The 12,758-nt window shown below is 46.8% G+C and overlaps 1 long non-coding RNA gene across 1 annotated transcript in view; it reads left to right on the top strand.

Moving 5' to 3' along the window:
- The first annotated feature begins 1,029 nt into the window (after positions 1 to 1,029).
- LOC141145801 (uncharacterized) overlaps positions 1,030 to 12,758 on the top strand; it is a 66,197-nt gene continuing 54,468 nt past the window's right edge. The window contains exon 1 of the long non-coding RNA XR_012244646.1: positions 1,030 to 1,571. This is a non-coding gene — a long non-coding RNA (uncharacterized lncRNA). The remainder of the gene's footprint in view (positions 1,572 to 12,758) is intronic.

Here is a 12,758-nt window from a genome sequence, read left to right as displayed (position 1 = left end):
CACCAAAACGCTACCAAAAAAACTGTTAGCGATTGCAGGGATCAGGCCTGACTCTGCGAACGCTGCAGTTATGCGTTTAGTGTTTTGTAAGTGACAGTGATCGATCGATACTGCACTTGGGTGGGCTGGGCTTGGCCGGGCGGAGGGGAAAAACGCAGGTTCTAGCAGGTATCTGGGCTGATCCCGCTAACACTGCATTTTTGGGAACCCTAAACTGCTGGGGACGCTAGTATAGATCTGATCGGATCAGATATTGATCCAGTCAGATACTATACCACTAAGGGAGGCGTATGCTGCGTGCGTGGGTGTTAGCGGTACTCGCGCTAATCTGACGCTGCCTGGGGCGACGCATATCACCACCGGGCGATCAGGGGGCTAAACCTTTATTCGGTAATAAACGGCGGGTGCCCTGACAGTATAAAAAATAAACAAACTAACCAGCGTCATCCGTAACGGTTATACGGTGATCAGTGGTGAAAGGGTTAACTAGGGGGCAATCAAGGGGTTAAAACCATTATTAGGTAGTATATGGGGGTCCCTGTCGCTATAAAACACTGACGGTGAACCTAAATATTTACGTCCCTAACTAGCGTCACCAGCGACACTAATACAGCGATCAGAAAAATGATCGCTTAGCGACACTGGCGACAGGGGGTGATCAAGGGGTTAAAAACTTTATTAGGGGGGGTTAGGGGGTAGCCTAGACCTACAGGGGGCTAATACTAACTGCCCTACCACTTCTAACTGTCACAAACTGACACCATGCAGTAATCAGAAAAAAAAACTGCTTGGTGTCAGTGTGACAGGGGGGGGAGAGGTGATTGGGGGGTGATCGGGGGGGATCGGGGGTGTAAAGTGTGCCTGGCATGTTCTACTGTGTGTTTGTGCACTCACTCAGATGTCTTCTCTCCTCGGCGCCGGAACGGAAACTGCCGAGCCGAGGAGAGATGACATCACATCTACACAGGCAGGGAAGGATTCTCATTGGCTGGGAGCGATCGCGAGGGGGGGGCACAAATGGATGGCCTCCCCCTCATCTCTGAACGCTCCCAGACCAAAGCCGACCTCCTCTGGCACCGGGGGGGGGTCTGATCGGACCCCCCGCCCGCGGGAAGGCAATCACGTACCAGGTACGTGATTTTGCCTGCCCGTGCCATTCTGCAGACGTATATCTGCGTTAGGTGGTCGGCAAGTGGTTAATGCTTACTAAAAATGCTGCCTGTAGCAATGAGATCTTTCCACTAGATGGCAGCACAACGTATATATAAATACTAGTACAGTACATCCAACTCATCTGAACTAGCTTGAAAAAGGAGAGCGCATTCCCCCCACTTCCAAGGTGCGCTATCCCTGAAACATGTCGCGATCACGCCTGTGACGTCATCCCTTCTAGCACTGCGGTCCAGGGAGCAATCCAAGCCTCTTCTCCAGCTCTCCACCACCATACCATCTTCCTGCCGGTCGGGAGAGCCCACAGAGTGGCTGAGAACAGCGTACCTTCTACTGACCAGTGCGATGGATGCCCCGCAGAGCATTTACCCACAGATGTACCCTTCCTTATTTACCTTGATGTAAGTATGTAAGTTACTATGTGTGTTTATTAATACACATTTTACAGTCTAACTCAGAGACACCCGCATTTGTTTTTTCTTGTATATTTTGAAGACAGCTTCCGCTTCCCTGCTAAGGCTGGCCCTGAATCAATAGACTATTTTTAGGCTGCATAGCAGGCACTTGGACTTCAGTACTATAGGATCTGTTACAGTACCAGCGCCACATGTATATTTGTTTGTTCCACTGTATAAATGACACTGGCGGGGAAGGGGTTAACTTCAGGGGCAATCAAAGGGTTAAGTACTCCTAGGATATGCTTCCTAACTGTGTGGGGGATAGACTGACTCGAGGGAGAGACATTTGTGTTCCTGATTAGCAGGAACACAATACCTCTCTTACTGTCTGACAGAACGACGGTCTGCCTTGTTTACATTGCGAACGATCGTGGACACCAGACCCGCTGATTGGTTCCCGCTGTGTCCAATCACACCGCTCCAAACCCGAGAAGGGAAATTGCGTACAGGTACGTGACTTTGCGCTTAAGGGCCGCTCTGCCGCAGTATATGTACGTGGTATGGTCCTTAAGTGGTTGTTAACCCACTGTAAAAACTTCATATAATTCTTTCCATTTCCTAAGGATAGGTGTTCCTGTGTCCTTTTTTTTTTACATTTTTTTAATGCTGATTAAACCTCATTTCAGAGCGCTGCTAGGCGCTCACGTGACCGACCGGCTCTCTCCTTACTCCGTCTGACAGATGCAGCGGGTGGGACCAAGATTCCCCCACTGACGTTGATTGGAAGGAGAGAACCGGCCAGTCACATGAGCGCCGAGAGGCGCTTTGAAATTGGGTATAATTGGCATTTTTTTTTATAAAGCACAGACAAGAGCACCTATCATTGGGAAACGGACAACATTAAATGGCCTATATAATTCTATTTTAGCAGCAGGAGGGGAGGGGGCGGGCCCTGACACAGGAGCCAACGTCCAGGGAGGAGGGAGAGGAGGACAGGAGAGACAGGAGATGCAGTGGATGACAGAATCACGTAAAATTACCTCTGTGTCAGGGCTCAGCAGCCATGATACACTGTGGTCAGTTTTCCAAAAGGGAGGGCAGAAACTGGCAGGATCAGCCAGGTATTTCAGGTGTTACAAGGGGCCAAATTACACAGCACAAGCATTGTGCTGTAAACAAGCTTTAAAGGTACAGGATCCTTTTTTCTTTTGTTAAGTTTACAAGGACAAGATGGCAGCTTCCTTGGCTGAAAACATTGTGTGCCAAAAGAGTGAAACTCATGTTTCTTATTAGTATATAGGAACAGTTAATGTGCCTGCTGTCATAGGGCAAGCAAGGATTCACAAAGGTCCTCTGTCTTACAGAACAGCCCCTGCCACTGATGTCAGTGCATGCACCTCTCTGAATTTGTGCTTCTGTGAAATCCAGACAATTGTACAGAGTTATAGAATGAGTCTTGTCTGGGTTGTGGTTTTGTTATGCTGTGATGAACTTGAAAAACTTGTACTGATAGGAAAACCAAGGCTGCCACCTCTTTCTAAATGTTAGTTGCTTTGCTTTACCAATACTTTTGTTGTCATTGGCCTGTAATAAGTATGCCAATGAGGAACGCCAAAACTCCTAGTCTGTACTCCTTGATTCCAAGTTAATGACTTTTTTTTATTGCACTGAAGCAGGGACATATCATGAAATGAGTGGGCCCGTGTGAAAGATAAAAAGTGGGCCCTAGGCACAGAAGCGTGCCATTGTGGGGAAAATGAGCGTGGCTTAAATTGTGCTAAATGTTGGGCGTGGCCAAATGGGGTGTGGTTTAATAGTCTGAGATGACTTGCATAGTGCAGAATGCAGTAATGTTAAATAGAGAATGTACAGTGTGGAGTGTATGGCAGTGGGTAGTATGTGCAGGAGAGGAATGGGATGTGTTTGGTGGTGGGTAGTATGTGCAGGAGAAGAGTGCGGTGTGTGTGGAGGTGGGTAGTGTGTGTTTAGGGAGAGGGTTATGTAGTGTATGGAGATGGGTAGTATATGCAGGAGAGGAGTGTGGAGTGTATGGTGGTGGGTAGTATGTGCAGGAGAGGAGTAAGGCGTGTATGGAGGTGGGTAGCCTGTGCAGGAGAGGGTTATGGAGTGTATGGTGGTGGGTAGTATGTGCAGGAGAGGAGTGTATGGTGGTGGGTAGTATGTGCAGGAGAGGAGTGTGGAGTGTATGGTGGTGGGTAGTATGTGCAGGAGAGGAGTGCAGAGTGTACAGTGGTGGGTATTATGCTCAGGAATCTGTCAGTAGTTTTTTAGTTTTATTATTTTATTATTTTTTTTACAATTTTTTTTTTTTTAGTATTTGTTTTCTAATTTTTTTTCAAAATGCTTTTTGGCGGCCAGTGGGTGGTGTCACTAGGGCAGTGGACGATGTCAGGAGAGCAATGGAGAGAGAATGGACAGTGTCATAATTTTTTATTTTTTATTTATTTATTTTTTTTACAATTTTATTGTTTAAATTATTTCTTAAAATTATTTTTTTTTTTCGCAATGATTTTTTTTTTGAGGGGGGGGGGGGGGTGTTTGGACAGTGTCAGTAGGGCAGTGGATGGTGTCAGTATTTTCTTTTTTTCTTTATTATCTTATTATCTTTTATTTTTTACAATTTTGTTGTTTTTATTATTTTTTGATATTTCTCTTAATATTTTTTTTCACATTGCTTTTGGGGAATGGGGTGGAGAGGGGTATGAGGCAGTGGATGGTGTCAGTAGGGCAGAGGATGGTGTCAGTTTTTTTTATTTTTGTGTTTTTAAAATTTTTTTTTTACAATTGAATTTGTTTTTAATTTTTTGAGGGGGTTGGGACAGTGGACAATGTAAGCATTGGGGGGGTGTCAGTAGTTTTTTATTATTTTATTTTTTCACAAGTATTTTTTTATAGGAGGGTATGGTAGTCGTCATACATGCTTTGATTCCATTATCCGATCAATGTGCGATTCCATCGAATCTGAAACCATTCGAATAGCTGTAACTTCCACTCCAGTTGAATGAGACTCTGTTTGGATTGGATTTAGCTGTAACTTCCACTCCAGTTGAATGAGACTCTGTTTGGATTGGATTCAATTAAATTGAGACGATCAGCCAGGGCAGAAAATTAGTAATGATTTTGCATCAATTGGCAGCACTGATATGATTCAATCATCAGTTTGAGTTTATTATTATTATACAGAATATAGTGCCAACATATTACGCAGCGCTTTACAATATAAAGGGAGACAGCACAATTACAATACAATTCAATACAGAAGGAATAGGATGGCTTTGCTCGTGAAGCTTACAATTTAAAGGGGGGGGTGGTACAAAAGATAATTGCTGCGCAGCCGAGGATCTGATGGAGGTGACTCAAGTACAGTTCTTAGGTGGAGTGAGGCGGACAGGGTAGGAGCTGACTGGACATACGGGGTTGAATGAATGAATGAAAGACTTGTATAGCGCTACAAATGCGAACTGAAACGCCTCAAGGCGCTGATCCATCCTGAATTGTCCTGCATACTTAGAAGAGGTGGGTCTTGTAATGATGTTATGTTAGTGGGTAGAGCGTTCCATAGCCGAGGTCCTTGGACTGCGAATTGTCGTTCTCCTTTTGATTTGTAGCGGAACTTGGGGATGAGGAGGAGGTTTTGGTTGGTTGAGCGGAGGCTGCGATTGGGTGTGTAGTATTTTATTTTCTCGCAGAGGTATCGAGGAGCATTTCCTTGTATGCATTTGTGGGTGAGGCAGAGGGTCTTGAATGTGATCCGATTCTTCACAGTTAGACAATGTAGATCCTCAGTGACGAGGAGATGGATTCCCAGGGTTTTTTTCCCGTTACCAGTCTTGCTGCCATGTTTTGGACGACTTGAAAGCGTTGAATCTGGTATTTAGGTAGACCTATGTAGAGGGAGTTTGCGTAGTCGAGACGGGAGTTGATGATGGTTCAAACTACTACTGCTTTCTCCTTTTCTGGAATGAAGGGGATGAATCTACATAGCAGGCGGAGGAGATGGTGAGATCCGCTGACTACCAATCCTATTTATGCATCCATTGACATCGCCGAGTCGTAGATGACTCCGAGACTTTTAGCATTGGCGCTTGGGCAGATGGTCTGTCCAAGGATGGTAGGTGGTGTCCATGGGAGCTTGGTTTTTGTATTTTGGTTTGCGTGGAGGAGAAGCAGCTCTGTTTTGGATCCATTGAGTTTGATGACTGGATGACCGCGAGTTCCCTCAATCGATGAGAGGAATTTTTCTAATCCTTGATATTGGTCTTTTTGTCCGGTGATGCGAAAGTAGAGTTGAGTGTTATCCGCGTATGAGTGGAAGCATAGGTTTGATTTCCTGGTGATTTTGAGGAGTGGGCGGATGTAAATGTTGAAGAGCACGGGTGACAAGGGTGATCCTTGCGGGACTCCATAAGAAATTGCGCGAGGTTCAGAGGTGAAGGCTCCTAGTTTCACTATCTGTGAGCGATTTCCTAAGAAGGATGCGAACCATGGTAAATCTGCATCTGTTACTCCTGCTACTTCTGTGAGGCGGGTGAGTAGAATATTGTGGTCCACTGTCGAACGCTGCGCTGAGGTCCAACAGTACTAGGAGACATGATTCTCCATCATGTGCTGCTTCAAGGGCGTCGTCCCATATTTTGAGGAGTGCCGTTTCTGTGCCATGGCCTGGGCGGAAGCCTAATTGTAGTGGGTCCAGGAGTTTGTGTGTGTCCAGATGGAGTTTGGAGTTCCAGAGGATTGTGTTGCAAACTATTGATTATTCCTTTTTGGAGAGATTGATCGGAAGAGAAATCGATCATTTATCGAGGTGATGGCCATTCTTCCTGTACCCATTGCTGTTCATTGATTTACTAAAGGCAAATAGACTGTTCACATTGCAAGGGAATTTTCACACCTCTAACAGTGGAAATACACACTTCAATAAATGATCGATTTCTCTTCTGATCAATCGCTCCCAATAGATGGCAGCACAATCATTGATATGCCACACACGGATAAGATGGAAGTTGTCAGTTTCACCTCATTAACTAAGCTAAGGGAAAATTTATTTGCAGAGTGAAAAGCCTATTAGCCTTCAGTAAATCAACCCCATTTCTTCTGATGTAGGTCCGTGTCCCTGAGTCTAGTGGTCACCAACTGCCATTTGCTGTCATGCTGCTCTTCACAGCTCACTCTTATCTACCTCCTGGGACACATTCTAGGTTTGCAAGAAATGGAAATGACACCTTCACCCGGGTCTCTCTTGCTGTGGAGTGTCATTCCTGAAGACAACAGTTTGGTAGAGAGGGAGAGCTCTGATGCCAACAGAAGCAAGTAAATGGCCACTAAACTAGAGAGTGACATACCGAAGGCTGCTGAGCTGGGCACTAAGCCCCCGGTTACACTGGTGCAACTTGTCATGCAATTTGACAGGTCCAAATCGCAATACAAGTCGCACCCTATTGTTGGCAATACAATAGTTTAAATCGGACTTTGCGGTGCCACACCATTTAAAAACAGAAGTTCCTGCACTATTTTTGCCGATTTAAGGTGCAAGCTGCATAGACATCTGTGCATGATCGCACAGATTTCAGCCAAGTCACATCTGATGTTGCACTGACATGCGGCTTTGAAATTGTGTATTTTCACGTAAAGTTGTACGATTTAAGTCGAGTTTGCTGTGATCGGGGGTGAAGTCATGATTTCTACCCTCCATAGAGAGCATTGAGGTTGATTTACTAAAACTGGATTGTGCAAAATCTGGTGCAGCTCTGCATAGAAACCAATCACTTTCCAGGTTTTATTGTCAAAGCTTGAAGAGGAAGTAAACCCTGATGGGTTTTACTTCCTCTTTGTTTCCCTGCAAAGGTAAAGCATAATGGGCTACTATGTATTGCATAGTAGCCCATTATGTGTCACTTACCTGAAACCGAAGCCTGCGATGTCACCGCTGTCCCCTCTTCCATGAAGCGTCCATCTTCCTTCCGGGTATCGCGGCTCCGATGCTGTGATTGGCCGGAGCCGCAGTGACTTCACTCCCGTGCATGCGCACGGGAGCCGCCAATCACGGCACGATCTCCTTTAGGAACGGCACGCTCGCCGTTTTTAAAGGAGTCTTAAGTGCGCCGTTGTCTACAGCGCATGCACTGGTCTAATATCCAAATATCTCTTAAACCTTGGAGGTTTGGGAGATATTTCGAGCACCTACAGGTAAGCCTTAATCTAGGCTTACCTGTAGGTAAAAGTGGTTGTAATGGGTTTACAACCACTTTAATTGAGCAAGCTGAAGATATAATCTGATTGGTTCCCATGCAGAGCACCAGGTTTTGCACACTTCAGTTTTAGTAACTCAACCCCAGTATCTGTCCAGTCCTTGTTAATATAGCAATGAGGAAATCAATGTTAAAGTGACACTAAGCAGTATCCTAATTATCCAAAAATAATCCATACACATCCACTACTTAATGGATCTATCATCTATTTTGTAATAAATTGTGTTGTATTTTCCTGCCTCCTTTTACCCGTCCTCCATGAGCTCCCGAACCTCTCCGTTTCCATCTCACTTGCGTTTGAAACAAGCAGTGCGTCTTTTGTTGCAGTTATATATACTGCTCTATGCACACTACACATCCCATTGTCCATAGTTCCTAGTCCATCTGGAGAGTGAAAAGGAGAGGGTGACTGTGTTCCTACATACAGTGGGACCATAGAGAACGGACTTAGCCACCCTCTAACAGGATTTCAGATCACAGCAGCTTTAAAAAAAAATAAAACATTTGGAGGATGCTGAGAGCAATAGAAGGGACATTTTTGCATTAAGAATACATACTACATAGTAGTTACATAGTAGGTGAGGTTGAAAAAAGACACAAGTCCATCAAGTCCAACCTATGTGTGATTATGTGTCAGTATTGCATTTTATATCCCTGTATGTTGTGGTCATTCAGGTGCTTATCTAAAAGTTTCTTGAAGCTATCAATGCTCCCCGCTGAGACCACCGCCTGTGGAAGGGAATTCCACATCCTTGCCGCTCTTACAGTAAAGAACCCTCTACGTATTTTAAGGTTAAACCTCTTTTCTTCTAATTTTAATGAGTGGCCACGAGTCTTGTTAAACTCTCTTCTGCGAAAAAGTTTTATCCCTATTGTGGGGTCACCAGTCTGGTATTTGTAAATTGAAATCATATCCCCTCTCAAGCGTCTCTTCTCCAGAGAGAATAAGTTCAGTGCTCGCAACCTTTCCTCATAACTAAGATCCTTCAGACCCTTTATTAGTTTTGTTGCCCTTCTTTGTACTCGCTCCATTTCCAGTACATCCTTCCTGAGGACTGGTGCCCAGAACTGGACAGCATACTCTAGGTGCGGCCGGACCAGAGTCTTGAAGAGCGGGAGAATTATCGTTTTATCTCTGGAGTTCATCCCCCTTTTAATGCATGCCAATATTCTGTTTGCTTTGTTAGCAGCAGCTTGGCATTGCCTGCCATTGCTGAGCCTATCATCTACTAGGACCCCCAGGTCCTTTTCCATCCTAGATTCCCCCAGAGGTTCTCCCCCCAGTGTATAGATTGCATTCATATTTTTGCCACCCAAATGCATTATTTTACATTTTACCTCATTGAATCTACATTGAACCTCATTTGCCATGTAGTTGCCCACCCCATTAATTTGTTCAGGTCTTTTTGCAAGGTTTCCACGTCCTGCGTAGAAGTTATTGCCCTGCTTAGCTTAGTATCGTCTGCAAATACAGAGATTGAACTATTTATCCCATCCTCCAGATCGTTTATGAACAAATTAAATAGCATTGGTCCCAGCACAGAACCCTGGGGAACCCCACTACCCACCCCTGACCATTCCGAGTACTCGATAAAATTCTTTTATTGCATGTTCATACAAACAATGGTATCAGACAATATCAATTTAACACTTGGTAAAATGTTAACAATGATAACCAGGGATCAGCATAAGGACCATTAGTATAGTTATCAAAGATAAAAGGGGTAACATGAGTAATAACATGGGTATGAGCAGTATTACTGAAGATGGACAAGGGATCACCAGGTGTCAGAAAGCATAGATAGTTAAAACAAGGTAATGACTACCCTTTAATTCCTGTTAAAGGGTAAAACTCTGTGTAGCATGGATTGGAACAATAAAGGGCAACCGGTAGCTCGACGCGTTTCGTGGTTCAGGACCACTCATCAGGAGCAGACATGTCAAGTTTCTGGAAATTAAAAATAATAATAATAGTATCATGGGTCAGAGTTACAGTGGGTACAAGGGGCCAAGTAATCCCCCCAAAAACAAAAGTACTCACAGCAGGCATGGGTAGATGGTGAATGGCCAGGTACGGCAACCGTCCGGGACTGATGCCGGGCCTGGGAGCTGAGGCGGGCTCCCCCGCCGCGGCGACCAAAACAGGCACCCCCCCAAAGGCGATGCAGAGCCACGAGGCACCCTAGAGTAAAGAGTGATAGATGAGTGATGATGCAGGGGGTATGGGTGCAAGGGGAAGTGAGGAGGATAAGGATGAGGGGGGAGAGTGGGAGGGGGGGGGAAAGGGAAGGAAAGGGAGGGAGAGAGGGGGAGTGGTGGGGGAGGGGGGGGGTGAGCATGGTGTGGAAATCTGTAAGTGAGTGGATGAAGTGAGGAAAGGAGTGAGGGAGAGAGGAGTGAGTGAGGCTGGAAGATAACATGTGATCGACCAATAAGTAGAGTGGCATTACCTGTGTGACAGGGTGGTGTGGAGAAAGAACCACCACCGCATTGTAGTGTACTTGTAGTGTACCTCGAACGCCGCACCGCCCCAGGTAAACAAGAGCGCCCATATATAGGCGCCGCCGCGGGGAGGTCCTCCAACGTCACGCACGCACGGCCAAAGGTGGGAGGAGCCACAGCGGGGAGCCGACCAATGATCGGCGGCCGCTGGGACCAACCCACCAAGCCTGCGAGCATAGCAACAACAGCGCAGAGGGCGTGGCGGCGCCGGGAGGCGCAGCACACGTCCGCCACGGGTGGCGTGACGTCGATGGGCAGTGGAGGCAAGCCCCACCCCCCCACACACACGCCCACCAGGACGGGCGGGCGGGGGAGGAGGGGGGGGGGAAACGTGTTGCCGACAGTGCCCATCGCAGCTCCCGGGCAGGCAAGGGCCGGACGGCCCACCGGCCAGCCACGAGCCATCCGCCCAGGATTGGGTTGAACTAATGATCAATAAAGGTTAAAGGTTAACCATAATTGTTGAATATTAAACCTAATCACAGGATAAGAAACATGGCATGTACAATTTAGAACTGGTGAAATGACACAAAGGTAAACACAGGTGAGGCTACCAAGAAATCAATAAGGGCAGATTAATAACAATTGTTGATAACATCGAGGTAGAGCAGTAGAGCAAACCAAAGGCTTCCATCCCTATTAATATGAACAACAAAGGGGGAGGGAAATTGGGACTCTATATGAAACTGCGCCGGGTAAAGGCCGCAAGTTTCCATCCCTATGACACAATATCTAAAAACCCACAAGCAAAAGCCAGTGGGTGAAGGAGGAGGAGGTGGGACTTTAAATGAAGCCAATGGTTTGCAAGCCGACACATAACGGTGGGTCAATAAAATTCTTTTATTGCATGTTCATACAAACAATGGTATCAGACAATATCAATTTAACACTTGGTAAAATGTTAACAATGATAACCAGGGATCAGCATAAGGACCATTAGTATAGTTATCAAAGATAAAAGGGGTAACATGAGTAATAACATGGGTATGAGCAATATTACTGAAGATGGACAAGGGATCACCAGGTGTCAGAAAGCATAGATAGTTAAAACAAGGTAATGACTGCCTGATAACTGGCCTCAAATTCCTGTTAAAGGGTAAAACTCTGTGTAGCATGGATTGGAACAATAAAGGGCAACCGGTAGCTCGACGCGTTTCGTGGTTCAGGACCACTCATCAGGAGCAGACATGTCAAGTTTCTGGAAATTAAAAATAATAATAATAGTATCATGGGTCAGAGTTACAGTGGGTACAAGGGGCCAAGTAATCCCCCAAAAAACAAAAGTACTCACAGCAGGCATGGGTAGATGGTGAATGGCCAGGTACGGCAACCGTCCGGGACTGATGCCGGGCCTGGGAGCTGAGGCGGGCTCCCCCGCCGCGGCGACCAAAACAGGCACCCCCCCCCAAAGGCGATGCAGAGCCACGAGGCACCCTAGAGTAAAGAGTGATAGATGAGTGATGATGCAGGGGGTATGGGTGCAAGGGGAAGTGAGGAGGATAAGGATGAGGGGGGAGAGTGGGAGGGGGGGGGAAGGGAAGGAAAGGGAGGGAGAGAGGGGGAGTGGTGGGGGAGGGGGGGAAGTGAGCATGGTGTGGAAATCTGTAAGTGAGTGGATGAAGTGAGGAAAGGAGTGAGGGAGAGAGGAGTGAGTGAGGCTGGAAGATAACATGTGATCGACCAATAAGTAGAGTGGCATTACCTGTGTGACAGGGTGGTGTGGAGAAAGAACCACCACCGCATTGTAGTGTACTTGTAGTGTACCTCGAACGCCGCACCGCCCCAGGTAAACAAGAGCGCCCATATATAGGCGCCGCCGCGGGGAGGTCCTCCAACGTCACGCACGCACGGCCAAAGGTGGGAGGAGCCACAGCGGGGAGCCGACCAATGATCGGCGGCCGCTGGGACCAACCCACCAAGCCTGCGAGCATAGCAACAACAGCGCAGAGGGCGTGGCAGCGCCGGGAGGCGCAGCACACGTCCGCCGCGGGTGGCGTGACGTCGATGGGCAGTGGAGGCAAGCCCCACCCCCCCACACACACGCCCACCAGGACGGGCGGGCGGGGGAGGAGGGGGGGGGGGAAACGTGTTGCCGACAGTGCCCATCGCAGCTCCCGGGCAGGCAAGGGCCGGACGGCCCACCGGCCAGCCACGAGCCATCCGCCCAGGATTGGGTTGAACTAATGATCAATAAAGGTTAAAGGTTAACCATAATTGTTGAATATTAAACCTAATCACAGGATAAGAAACATGGCATGTACAATTTAGAACTGGTGAAATGACACAAAGGTAAACACAGGTGAGGCTACCAAGAAATCAATAAGGGCAGATTAATAACAATTGTTGATAACATCAAGGTAGAGCAGTAGAGCAAACCAAAGGCTTCCATCCCTATTAATATGAACAACAAAGGGGGAGG

Source organism: Aquarana catesbeiana, linkage group LG05 (assembly GCF_042186555.1).
Source record: "Aquarana catesbeiana isolate 2022-GZ linkage group LG05, ASM4218655v1, whole genome shotgun sequence".
In the NCBI taxonomy this organism is placed as follows: Eukaryota; Metazoa; Chordata; class Amphibia; order Anura; family Ranidae; genus Aquarana; species Aquarana catesbeiana.
This window is presented reverse-complemented; position numbering and strand designations above follow the sequence as displayed.